At 39.6% G+C, this 13605-nt stretch overlaps 1 protein-coding gene across 1 annotated transcript in view; it reads left to right on the top strand.

Annotated features, from left to right (window-relative positions):
• The first annotated feature begins 1779 nt into the window (after positions 1–1779).
• The window catches only part of LOC139773552 (RNA binding protein fox-1 homolog 2), a 256877-nt gene continuing 245051 nt past the window's right edge, over positions 1780–13605 (top strand). The window contains exon 1 of the mRNA XM_071708067.1: positions 1780–2317. The gene's annotated coding sequence lies outside the window, so the exon portion shown is untranslated. The remainder of the gene's footprint in view (positions 2318–13605) is intronic.

Here is a 13605-nt window from a genome sequence, read left to right as displayed (position 1 = left end):
CGGCCGAACGCACAAACTGCATAACTGAGCGAGGCCGATAGATTCTGTACAAGCGAGCTTTGATTGATGATAAAAGGGGTTTATTGACTTGCGTTGAGCGCAGATGCAACGTACCCTTTTTTTTTGTCTGAATACAGGGCTTGATTGATGTGCGTGCGCATTTCGTTGCTGATACCAGGCCGCTATGATAAGAGGTTTCGGGCGCGAACAGTGAAATTGTGTGTAAAGCTATAAATCATTTCTCTTCGCGCTTTTCTCCATAATTTTTATATTAAAGAAATGGATATATTATAAATGCATTAGCGTATTATGCTATAAGTAAACTGTATTCGCTTATAATATAGTTGCTTTCCATTTACATCAAAACTCAGATAATTCTCACTTGTGATGTCATTCTGTCTTTATTATTCATTAATTCCCAAAAAGGATAGAACGACGTCACAAGTGAGAATTATCTGAGTTTTGATGTAAATGGAAAGCACCTATTATTGAAGTTAGTTCTGTTATACATACAGTTAGAGTTAACGAATTTCTATTAGCGTTTATCGAACAAATACATTAAAGCACATCAAATATTTTGCGCGCGTGATTATTTTTATATTCGGTATTCGTCGAACATAACATCGTCTGGATTTAATCCGTTCGTCCCATCGCTACGTCCATGTCATTAAAAGTACTGCAAAAATATTTGCGCTTTGCAGCTCGAAAACAAATATTCAAACAGCGCGCGCGCACACACACACACACACACACGCCGACCGCGAGCCTGTTTTCGTTCACCGTATAATTAAAGCCAACATTTACACTTTTCCGTGAAAGTGCCGTTAAAATCGACAAAATTTAAAATCGGCATGGTCAGAAATTTAAATAAGCTTTACGCGACACTATTAAACGTAGCTAATAGCTAATAGCTAATAGCTAGCATTAGCTATAGATAGTTATAGTTATAGAAACTTCGGCAATATATGTATCTAAACATGTGGGAAATATGTTTAGAAATATACGAAAAAATGCATTTAATAATAGATATCACGAAAATTTTTTTCACAGATATTATCTTCGTACTATCAACATTGATAATTATTTCTTGTATATTTTATGTATCTTTGTTATTACGATCAAATTCTTGATATTATTCTATTACGTCATAACTTACCACATTTTTTAAATTAAAATATAAAGTATGGAAATTAAGTTGCTAATGTAATTAATTATATGTGTTAAATGTTCTGCGATCATGTTAAGTCTTATCAATTATTTTTTCGATCGGAATAAACATCGTCTCAAATGCGAACGATATCGCAGATTTCGATTCGTTATTACTAAATGGATAATTAACTAAAAACTCTCGGTAATGAAATTAACAAGTAACAAGGAAATGGTGGGGTTTTCGTTATTGTTCTACGTTAAATACATCACAATTATAATTACACAATCAGATTGCAATAATAAGATTTAATAATAATCAAATAAAAGATGTTAATTGTTCTATTTTAAATATATCGCAGTTATAATTATACAATCAGATTGCAATAATGCGATATCAGTGATAATCGAATAAAAATCGTAATTGTGAATAATAACTCTTACTGGATAAGTTATGCGGTTGCGGTCGCGAAAAAGGCCCGCGAAAGTCGGCGCGGCGCGGCGGTTGGAACGCGCGCCGCCGATTCGCCGGAGTTAACGGCGCGAAGTTGCGCGCGACGCTGCGTCCTCCTAAGGTCGACGCGCGCCGGCCGTGGCGGACGGTGAGCGCCTGAGCGGCAGACCAGCGCGAGCCACTGTGTCAGTCGGACGGAGTTCACACGTCGTCGCCGCCGTGTTCGCGCAACTCGTTCGAAAACCGCGTTTTATCGTCGTCGCGTCCGCAATTCGGATTCGCGCGTGCTAACAACGTGCGTCGCAGAGTCGATTCGCGTCGTCGTCGTCGTCGTCGCCGCTCGTCGCTCGTGTATTTACACGTCTCCGATTCGACGTGCGTGTCGTTGCTGTCGTTGGCTTGGCCGAACTGCAGTTCGTTCTGAATGTGTGTGCCGCATCTGTTTCCTGTTGCTCCGTTGGTGCACGGCGGTTGACATTGTCATTCGGGTGGTTGACAGCCCACGACGAGACGAGAGAGCGAAGGACTGGGAGAGTGATTTGGTGAGATTTTCAAGTGTGTTATATATTTGTATCGAAAGTAAGTTTGTGTTGCGCGCACACGGAGGCGGACTCAGTCGAGGGACGAGGGACGTGAAGGTGGCAGCGGGAGCTTTCGCGTCGCGGCCCGGGTGCGCAGCCGGATTCCTGTGGAACACGACCCCCACGGACGTAGGCGGTGAGTGTGTTATATATATATATGTATATAGGTTTGTTTATATCCTGCGTATCGGGCGATTCACAGGCGGCTCTCGAAAAGTTTCGTTAGACGGTACGGCGATACGGCCGCTCGATATTAAAAAGCGGGACGAGAGCGGCGAAACTTTTTTTTCGCTGATACTCCGGTTTCCACGTCTCGAAGCACGCGAAATGGAGCGTCAAAGAAAGATGGATCGCGGGTGAAGTCGCCACTACGCTAACGATTTATCAATTTGTTTTAGCGATTGAGAGCGAGAGAGGATTTGATTATTAGAATGTTTGAGCTCTTTAAACGAAATTAAAGAATTCTGAATTGGCAAAAATGACGGAATACACACATTTATTGCAACTTTGCGTGAAATAATTGTCGGGCGTTTTAAAATCTGAAATATTAAGCCGTTTCCTCGGCAATGTCTGAAAAAGCCAAGATTTTTCAGGAAGTAAAATGCTTTCTCGAACGTCGTTCTACAATCATTCCACGCAGCATAAGCTTGTATCCCGTTATTTTCTTCCGCCAATTCGATATTTCAATTTTATCGAGAAGTGCATTTATCGACGAGTGCATTTCAAGCAAAATAGTGAAACGTTTATTTAAGATTGCAACTATCCAATTATTTAATAATTAGTAAATCAATTGATTTTTTGCCAACAAAAACGAATGGCCGAAGAAACAGTTACTTTTATTAAGTTTATCGCGCAATTTTATCTTTCAGGCAGATACGTTTCGCGTTTCGTCGAGCTTTTTGGCAGTATTTTAGCCTGATAAATCGTTGTCATAGGAACGATCGCATAAATAATCGCCGCGTGCTGAGATTACCTGGAATTTGGAGTAATCCGGTTTTACAGAATATTCGAGTTGATCGGAAATCAAGTAAATTGTAATCCGATAGTTCGGTTTCAATACGAGGCAGCCGCCACTGTTACGCGTATAACGTACGAATGCAATTTCCAAAATAAGCCGTTGAGCACGAATAAATCACCTGTATATTCCCCGTATTTTGCAAATCAAAAATCTGCATGAAAGATATATTGCAATATGGATTCTCATTATTATTTATACGTTCATAATTATACAGATAAATACAAAATATTATACCGCGTCGAGATAAGCGAGTATTTCGCCAAGCCGATCGTTCGCAAGGCACACGCAGTGCGTGATTATTGATGTATATGTATCATGCATTACAATTTCGCCCAATGGAATTTTTCAGCTGTCAATTAACTCTCCGAAGTTAATCGGAAATGCAAAACGGTATAAATTTACTGTAGAATTTTGGCTTCACGCAGAACGTTGTAACGTTGCATCAACCTTATTCTGACGATGCATTTAACAGCGCGGGCGCGCGATGCGCGTGCACGCAGATGTTTTAACGACAGAAATACAGCCGCCCCGCGGGTTCATCCGATCCGTTAATCCGTGCATCGACCGTGGATTGACCACATTTCTGCGTGAACCCGCGTTCTGCGTGAACTCGCGCGAAATTTATTTATACTCACGCGCGCGCGTCGCAGTTGCACAGCACGCAGCGGTGTGCTCGTTCGGAAATGCGCTCCGGTGTGCACGCTCGTGCGACGCGCATATTTCACGGCATGGACGTTTAGGAGCGTGAAATAAATCGCTTGCGCGCGAAGGTCCACATTTGCATACAAACGCAAAATGACTCCCCGCAGCCCGCGATTATGTGCGTAAATAAACGATCGCCGCGTGAACGCGCTTATTTCGGAGCCGGCGCGGCGAGACGCTTCCTGGACACATTAATCGCTTTTTTGTCGTCATTGAAAGTTGAAACGCGTTGCGTCGGTTGGAACGCGGCGCGCCTCGAAATAACATATACAGCGAGGAAAAATAAAAACCCGGAAAACCAATAGAAACGATAACGAACCGTTCCGCGTATATCGTTCTACGATTTGTCGCAAGTCGTACGCCCCACTAAGGTTCAAATATTATTTCGACTACGCATGAGTGGACACTCGGGTCAAGAGACAAAATCAAAGGGTAAGGGGCAAAGAATAAATATCAGAATTCGATCAGTAATCGAAGCTTCAAAGTGCAATACATCGATAAAAAGCGCCATATATTCTTTATTTATCTTGTCTCTAGTCAATTTTAAAACATTTATATTTTTTCTATGCTAATAATAAGCGTAACCATCACTCGTCTGCTTTATTCTAACGTTTACTTTCTGAACGGCTGGCGTTCTTATCTCACCACGGTATCGGTAATGCTATATACACTGTCCCTTATCTGCTGCTGCATTTTATTCTCGTATTTCTCTGCGACTTGACTCTCATCCGCGCAATGTTTACAATGCATACTCTACCGGCCGTTAATTCGGCGAAAACGTGATTAGGAAGAGTCGCAAGAGAAATCTTGAGGATTTGCATAATAAGAATTTGGGCACATTGGGACACACGGTCTGGATAAATTAATGTTGATAACTTTAAATTGCACGAACCTCATGTTGATGTGATTGATAAAGATATGAAACGTAGCGATATTTCATTATTTGTCGCAACATTTTATTATTACAAAAAGATATAATGTATTTAATATACATAAGTATAAGTATATTAAAAAGTAAAGTATATTAAAACTGCTCATATGTTATATTTTAATTCGTATTTGATTGCTACATTTGTTCATTATTCTTGCCGTACATTTTCTTTCTGTAATTTAGCAATATAAAAAACATTTTTTATTTATTATTAGATTTTTAACTTGCATATCTTTCTGTCTAATATTTTTATACCGAATCTTTTGACGATAAATTCTGTCATCGCCAATAGCAACGTCGAAGTCAGGCTACAAAATCGCAATGCTAGAAAAGGCATCGATTCTGAGGACAACTCGCGCGGCGACTTCGATCGGAATGAGCAAGAAGTTGATTGACTGGCGCAGTCGCTCCTTTTGTTGTCGCGCCAGATCACGTTCGACCGGATTTCTGAAGGACTGCTCGCTAATGTCACAGCCTGGCTGTCAGACCGAATAGCTGCGTCTTATCTAGTGTCCGTGCATCATTAGCATTATCCAATTTCGGTTCTGTCGTTGACGTCAGAACCGGTGTAACGTAAGCTTTTGCGAAAATCGATCACATTTTGCCGCGACGCCCACCCATTCTGGTTGAAATTAAAGTACGGGAAATACAGCAATTTGTTTTGAAAGATAAACCCTCTTTCTATCTCTCTCTATCTCTATCGTGTTTCACTATATAAGATTGCTATCGGCGACAAATAACCGTTTTGCGTAAATAAATTTGCTTCTACGAGAGATTGCAAGCGAGACGGTAGTAGTGACGTCAACAAACGCCATTCGAACTTCTGACAAAAGTACAGATATCCTCTTTTCGCATTTCTCCATCATTCTCTGTCGGCTGCATAGACGAACGAAAAATTACCCAGCGCCGGGCGCGAGCTACGATAAATTAAACTTTGGAAAATCACCGATCGCGCTTTGGCTGAGTCACTGTAATACCATTTGGTATTCAGTCAAAAGGATGCACAAACACGCGTATCGTGCACGAGCGCATCGTGTGTACGCTGGAAATTCGCTCGCCATCGATCCGTAATATTTTCAACATCACGAATGCCACTCCGCTTTCGTTCCGCCGCGCCGCCGTGACAAATAATAATGGTGATCGCAGTGGCGCTCTACTAATCGCGGCTGGCATTTAATCCATGATCCATGTTCTCCATCGGAAAACACAGTGAGCGGTGGTGCATCGGTTCGCGTCGGATTCGCGTCGCGATAATCATTATTAATGAATGGGCAATAATACTGATTTTTGTGCTCGCGTGTTTGGTGATCACGAAAAGATAGAAATCTGGTAGCGATCGTACATCACGATGTTCGTGCGTTCCTACATTATTCGGTGGATTTGACGCGAATGAATTTTTCGCCCCTTTCGCGAGCGGGATGAGGGAAATAGTTGAGGAAGAATCCACCGTAAATCCATCTCTTTCGCGGGAAAACTTAGTTCCGGAGCATCGAGCTGGAAGTCAGCTTAAGCGGTACGAAGGCACGAAGCGAGGAAGAAAGCTCGCCTGTTCACTTCGCGCTCGCATACACGGAGTGTCACGGTGTAATGCTGAAAGCAGTAATAGTGATGCATTCCTTTGAAATGCGATTTCAGCGCGTCGGATTTTGCTCAATAAAGATTTTACTGCCGTCTTAATTAGCTAATTACTTAATATTGGAAAGTTAATACTATTAAGGGATTAATTCTCTTGAATTCTTGTTCCATTTATTTGAATTGAAGTTTAATTTAAACGAAATTTAATTACGCGGAGTTTATTGTCAAGATACTGAAAAGCTAAAAATAAATGAACGCGAAATTCTTTATATTTTCTTTGATAGAAGACCCGGGCCTGCATTTATTAAAATATATACTTGCTTATACTATCTATTCTACTTTCCTATGAATAAAAAAAACGTTATTACTGAACAAAACAAATTCCGATGTTTATCCAATTGTCATTTGCTAAAATCGTTTAATTGCGACAAATCTTTACTTTAATAAAGCGAAGGTTAATTAATCGATTTTAATACAATACAATTGTCAGTCGCGCTTTAATCGAAGGGGGTGGAGTCCGTTTGTGTCGTCTTTTAATTATCCCATCATCAGTTTCTCTTTATCTTGTTATCGTGCATAGTATTTGCACAAATTACATCTATCAAAGTCTAATTACTACTGTTTCTATTGATTTAAAATCGATAGAATATATTTTGACGTGAAAAGTGAATCTCAGTATTTAATTTCATTCTTTGCATAACGTCGTGCGAGCTATTGTTTGAAATATGGTCTTTCCGGTTATACGTGGATACAACATGGCGGTTTGGTCTATTGGGTAAATATATAGTGCTCCAGTGTGCGTCATCGCGGCTCTCGGTACGACTGGTGCATCGAACCGTGAGCCTCTGTGCACGCGGGTGCATCCGATTGTCGAGGAGCAATGCATGCAAGAAACGATGTGCTCCGATGCCAATGTGTACACACGTCGATGCTCTTTGAGGCTCAAGCTGACGACGGGAGGGCTTCTGGGAACTCTCGCGTTCGCGCACCTTATAGCATCTTCTCACTTCTCCCTGATAGTATAAAGCCGCACGCAATTTCGATCTAAAATATCATTTTCTCCTCGTAACGATGCCTGTTCGCCACGCTGATCGTTTAGATACGCTCGAACGGTGGAAGTTGAGTAATGTGTCGAGCTCAGATAAGGGGTGCCGACCGCGGGAATTGGGGGTAAATAAACGTCTAACTAGAATATAAACGAAATGTAAGCTTTGATGTGTTGTATTTGCAACCGATTATATTAATATGTATGTGAGAGAGAGAGAGAGAGAGAGAGGTATTGAAGGAAGTGACTTGCTGAAGCAAAATTTGCAATTCACACATACTTAATTCTCCGTATGGAATACAAAGTTGTGTACATTTAATGAGATAAATTTAGGTGTTAATTATTTATGATAAAAGAATAACCATTAAATCACATAATATATGTAACCCATTCAACACATATATGAACATTTGTGGTGTTTATGGACGGAAATAGCATAACGTTCATGTCGGCAATAGCTATAAGTGTTTCAAACTTCTCGTTATCGCTGGCGTCTAATACATTCAAATCCTGAAGATAGATCGTTTAACTTCGAGATTACCGTAAGTGCATTGCAACATTTAACTAGATTTATGATTTTCGTATAATGGATGCTAGATGCTAGACCAACCATTTATTAGTTGGGTAACCGATTTGATGTGATCTTTTGATTCCAAAGAAGACGATCAGTCATTCTCGAGTTTTATTTATTTTAGAAATTACGTATTATGCACATATTACTAGAATTTCTCCGATATATATATATATATATATGTATGAATAAAGATATAGATAGGACTTTTTGAAAGAAAGAAACTACGTTATCTAATATATATTTCTGCTTTCTTTTAAAATCGGCAGCGGCGAGAGGTGCATGATGTAGCCTCTGAAAACTTTATGAGAAGCGCTGTTTTTCCATCAAACGAGGTGTGCTGAACACGTTACGAATCGGTACCGTACGGAGTACCATTGTAACGCAGGTTGAAGTAGGACTGTGAATATTCATGGCAAACACTCGCGACTTCTTCCGTAACGAATGTATTCCACGTTTTAACAGTTCCCGAGAGTGCTATTCGGCCCATTTATTCGTCGTCTCTGTCCGCACTTTAACAATCGATAGTATTTGGTACCCGTCGCCCATCGCGCCCATCGCGCTCATCGCCACTGTCGATGTGCACGCGCGTCGGTGCGCCCGCGCTTTGTAACTCGTCGCCCAGTAATTTCCCACCTCGAATTTACCTCGATTTCTGCCTTATTTACTTTTGCCTGACCTATTTCCCGTACGCCCTTTACGTCATTTATTTCGTCGTGCACCGCCTGCACTTTGTTTTCCTCCCACTCTTTCTCCCCCGCCTCGTAAAAGCGATCGAGTAATTCGAGAATACGAGCGACGCCAATAACTATACCGCTCGCCGATCCAACCATCGTTGCACCGTACGGTAGAATGTCACCAGAATGGAGTTTCGAAATTGCCTTCGAACTTGTCCGAACCAGAAGTGCCAGTCCCAGGTGATCGGTAACCGAGACAATACGTGACTTTACGACGAACACTCCATTGTGTATTGGGATTACGAAAGAACGTGATACATTTCGATAAACAAAACTGACATGTATGCGTTATTAAATATATACACATTTTATATGTATAAAATCTTTCTCCCTCTAATAATAACAGACCATTAATAACTTACAGAAATCTAACGAAAATTAGAGAGGTACGAAATTCCAAGTTTTTTCGCTGATTTTTTTGTATTAACTTTTTAAACAGCCATCTTGAAGAAGGTTTGAAAAAAAATTCAATTTTATACATAGACAAACTTTTATTCACAAAAGATTTGTAATAGTAGGAATATTAACGTTAGGTTTAATCACTCTCAATTGATTCACGATTTCACGATTTCGACGTTTTACCATGAAAATCAGCCGCCGGTCTCATTCGAACTTTGGAATATCTGCATCGGTGAAAGGTAGTCTTCGTGTCGGAGAAACGCCGTCAGACTTTTCTCATTTCGCGAGCGGCGTAACGATCGATGATCAAAGCAAGAAACGTGCAAACGATTCGAGACGTCGTCTCAAACTGTCGAAGAACTCCTCGATGTTAGTCGGTAGAATTGAGACGGGGGGAGGCGGGAAGAAATGGCGGGGAAAACTTTAGTAAGGAATTCGTGGAAATAATTAATCGGGTGTCGAGTTGTGAAAACGATAGGTCGGGCTTGTAGTCTTCATCGCCATTGTTGTCCCTCGTCGCGCGATTTCCTTCTTCGTTTGTTGTCGTTTTCGTTCTCATTGCGTGTTCGATTTCGCGTAAAAGCTAGGCGACCATCGCTGTTTTTCAGTTTTCAATCTCAGAAATTGGATATACCCAGTCGGGAATCGTCGCTGAATGTAGGAAATGGAAAAGCACGTTTGCTTCGTTCGTTGTAGTTCGTTGGAGATGCAACGCGATACGGCAAGATTGCGTTAAAACGGTAACGGAATTTAAATATAAATCGAGCGAGGATCGAAGCCCCATTGATATTCTAATTACACGCCCCGTTAAGACTTGATTAATTAACGATATGTTAATTGGATCTTCAATATCAGAATTATTAGCACCCTTATCGCGCAGAAATGCGTAAAAAATTACTTTTCGTTCAATCGTCGCATCTTCTTACGTCAAAGAGATCATCCGTTTGTACTATCAGTTCTTTTCTGTTGTTATTTCATCGCTATTTCTATTTCTATTGCATAATAATAAAGACGCTGTAAGCAGATAAAAGAATTCTAATATAAGAATATGTCTGATGCGTGACTAGCTATATGTATTTTTGTCTTCAGTTTCTTTAAATTTCTCTTTCTTTTAAAAGTCAGTTACATATTTTATTTTATTTTCTTTCTTACTTTCCTTTGTTCCTGAGTATGTTATATTTAACATAAGATTTCTAGCTCGTAAACACTCGTTTGCTTGTCTGAATAATGCTTTGGTAAACCACTTTATTATCATCATGCATTTGCCTCATCTTTTATGTATTTTCCGTAGTAAACATGTATTAACCGTTGCGCTCTTAAGAAAGTTATAGTATATAGCGTAACATAAATTCATTTATTTATGTATTGTTTAGTAACGCTTAGTATTAAAATAAATCGTTCTGTAATAGAATCAATTCATCTGTTAGCGCTAATATTTAACAAAACAATTTGTTCACGGAAGATACAATCAAACTTCCACGAATGTTTATAATATTCATGAATATTGCGAGTATTCTTTAAATATCCTTTGCACTTTTTTACGCTCCTATTATACGCAACTTTTACGGGCATTTCAGACAGATTACAAATATATTTAAAGGCATTTGCACGCTAATCGGTGCCCCGCCAAAGTGCCAGGATATCCGGATATTTTCCTTTCGGGAAATATTCATTTCCTGCGTTATGAAACGATTTACACCTACACACGGGCGCGCGTTTTTCAAGTCACACGGCGCAGTAATATCTCCTAGATTTGCTCCACGGATTCGTGCACTCACTCGTGTAAAAATCCGCATTTCATTTCACGTCAGTTCGCGCGTATCAACATATGTGAGCACTTATCGAGATCGAGTTTCGAGCTGTTGGAAACCTTAGTTTGTTAGTCTTCGGCCTTTCGTCTATGTTGTAAGTTTCGTATCTCGTCGACGCAGACACTAAGTTTTCCCGTAAATAAATCGATCCCGCGCCACCAGAGTTGCCTGGGGTTTAACTCGGCTACAGGTTTCATTTATGCATTGAATAGGGACCGCAGGTTTAAATTTAAAATCTTTAGTTAAACTCAAATCTTGTATCTTTTATCTTTTTTGACGAAAATATTTGCCATTTAAAAAGCGGGCATTAAAACTGATTTAGTTGTTGGCGCTTTGATTGTTTCAATCTGAATTATTTGCATTCGATCGTAAAAAAACGGTTTTGCTAGTCGGTCATTGACTTTCACACTCATACAAAGCTGTATCGTATACATGCACAGGCAGGGAGAAATATATCGCAATATATACATATAAAGGTAGAAAATCCTCGCGCGCGACATCAAGTACAAAGAATAGGAATAAATGGCACGATAGATTGTCAATCCGTCGACGAAGAGCCGCTTTTTACAGTCTGCTACATAAAGCTATATCGTCGGTACTCTTGGTTCTTTCGTGCGCTTCGTATTGCTTGCATGACGATTCCTTTCTAAAAAAAGGCATGCTAAGTCGATAGTCGAATTTATTGTTGCCGCTTTTCCGCGATGCTGATTGGTTTTCTCGCTGCGCTTACTTCATTTGCAGCTGTCATCGTATATTTTGACAGTTGTGTGTATCAAGAAATTAATAGTGTAATAGTAATAGCATAATGTTAAAGCTAAATAGCGCGCGCGAAGCGCGCGTCTGTGGTGCTAGTATTGCATAAAAACCTGATGAAAAATGCATGAAATATGCAACATTGCCGACGCCGACACCAACATTTGAAAGGCGTAAATGCTAAGATGGGCTATTACGTAAAACTTGTCGTTACTTTCGGCGTCAAAGCTGAAAGATTGGCAACAAAAATGAATCTTGGGTGCAATAAAATTTGTTTGTTACAATCGAGATTTTTACATACATTTGTTCCACTTATGAAACATATTCAATATCGTTCTTATTAAGCGGTTTGAATTTTGCACAAATGTACAAGTTAATAATAATGATCACATTGTTTTTTATGTACATTTTAGTTTAAAAAAATATATAAAAGCACATTTTTTTTTAAAATAAATATGTAATGCAATTGGACTTATAGAAGAATAAAAATTAAAGAATATAGGACACGAAAGAAATCATGGCGAAAGAATTCGAAAGGTATAATTCTCTACGAAAATGTAGATACATTTTGCGAAGATATTGCAATGTCGCGAAGTATGATATATCTTTTCCGCTCTTGTACACTTTATTTTTATTTCATGTTTCGGCGAATGGTACTCGAGAGAATTTAAGAAATGAGATTTGCCTCACGAGGGAGTTTTATCTCAAAATCTATGGAACGAAGGTTAATCGTATTCTAAAATATTGTGATTAAAGAACCGAGGAAGGTAGGATTTTATAGTAAATTACCATGGTTTCGATCATATTGAAAACTATTGGAAAACAGCCGACCATTTCTCTCGCGCGTATCTTCATACATGTAACGACCGCATCGATCATTTCGACGTTAACGCAAAATGAAAAATAGAATAAAAAAGTTATGCGCAGGTACGTTGCTAGTATATGGGCAGTGAAATTGCATGCCGATCATGTGCATCGTCTGTTGGCACGTCGAACTGTAATATGATTTTGTATTAGTGGAAACTATATAGCGGACCCCTTCTGTGTTACATATTACTAGAAGACTCAATTACCGTGAAGTTACGACGAGTACCCTGCGTGCGATTTATGCGCGAATCAAACTTATCGGTCGTTGAATATAAATTCACGTCGAAATGCACCCCGGTTTGCCGGTAAATTCACCGTGATTGCCTGGTATTCGCAATACGCGATTGCACATGAAGGATTCGCATTTTGCATGTCCATAATAATTCTATCTGTAATATACGGACGACGAGAAAAAGTAGCCGTCTTTTAATATTATATGACGTATGTAATAATATTACAGCCAATAAAATATTCTTTTTTATACCGAGAAAAATTGAACTATTTAATTAATAAAATAATCAACAGATTATCGGAACGAGTATAGTAATGAAAATTCTTTATTATGTAATTTACTGTTTTATAAAAATAGAAAAAAATTTTGTGTAATAAATTTTTAGATTTTGAGCGTTGAAAAGGTCATATGCGTCACATGTGGTATACAAAACTGCGAGTGCAATTCTGTCGTGAATTATGGATCGCGTAAAGCGGATTTAAACGAGAAAAAAGTGGTAAAGTTAGTGGCGTGTCCATGTCGCTATATCGACCGACTCAATTTCGCGTATTGCAGATGGCGGAAATAAACAAGCCGTGTTTATATTATAGCTCAGGTGCAGGCATAAAATTTAACATACAATTTTCAGCTGGAAAGCCCGGACGCCCGGTTGTCAGGTAAAAACAGATTTAAGCGACACGAACGAAATTGCATGTGCGTCGACAGACGATTATGTTCACGCGGATGATAATCGCGAATGTGTTACGTCTCGAGTGCCACGACCCTTATCGGCGTCGTGCACAC

This window comes from Temnothorax nylanderi, unplaced genomic scaffold, assembly GCF_030848795.1.
Source record: "Temnothorax nylanderi isolate EJ_2023f unplaced genomic scaffold, tnyl_v1.0 TNYL_tig0064_pilon, whole genome shotgun sequence".
In the NCBI taxonomy this organism is placed as follows: domain Eukaryota; kingdom Metazoa; phylum Arthropoda; class Insecta; order Hymenoptera; family Formicidae; genus Temnothorax; species Temnothorax nylanderi.
The sequence above is the reverse complement of the archived record's forward strand: the minus strand, read 5'-3'. Positions and strand labels throughout refer to the sequence as shown.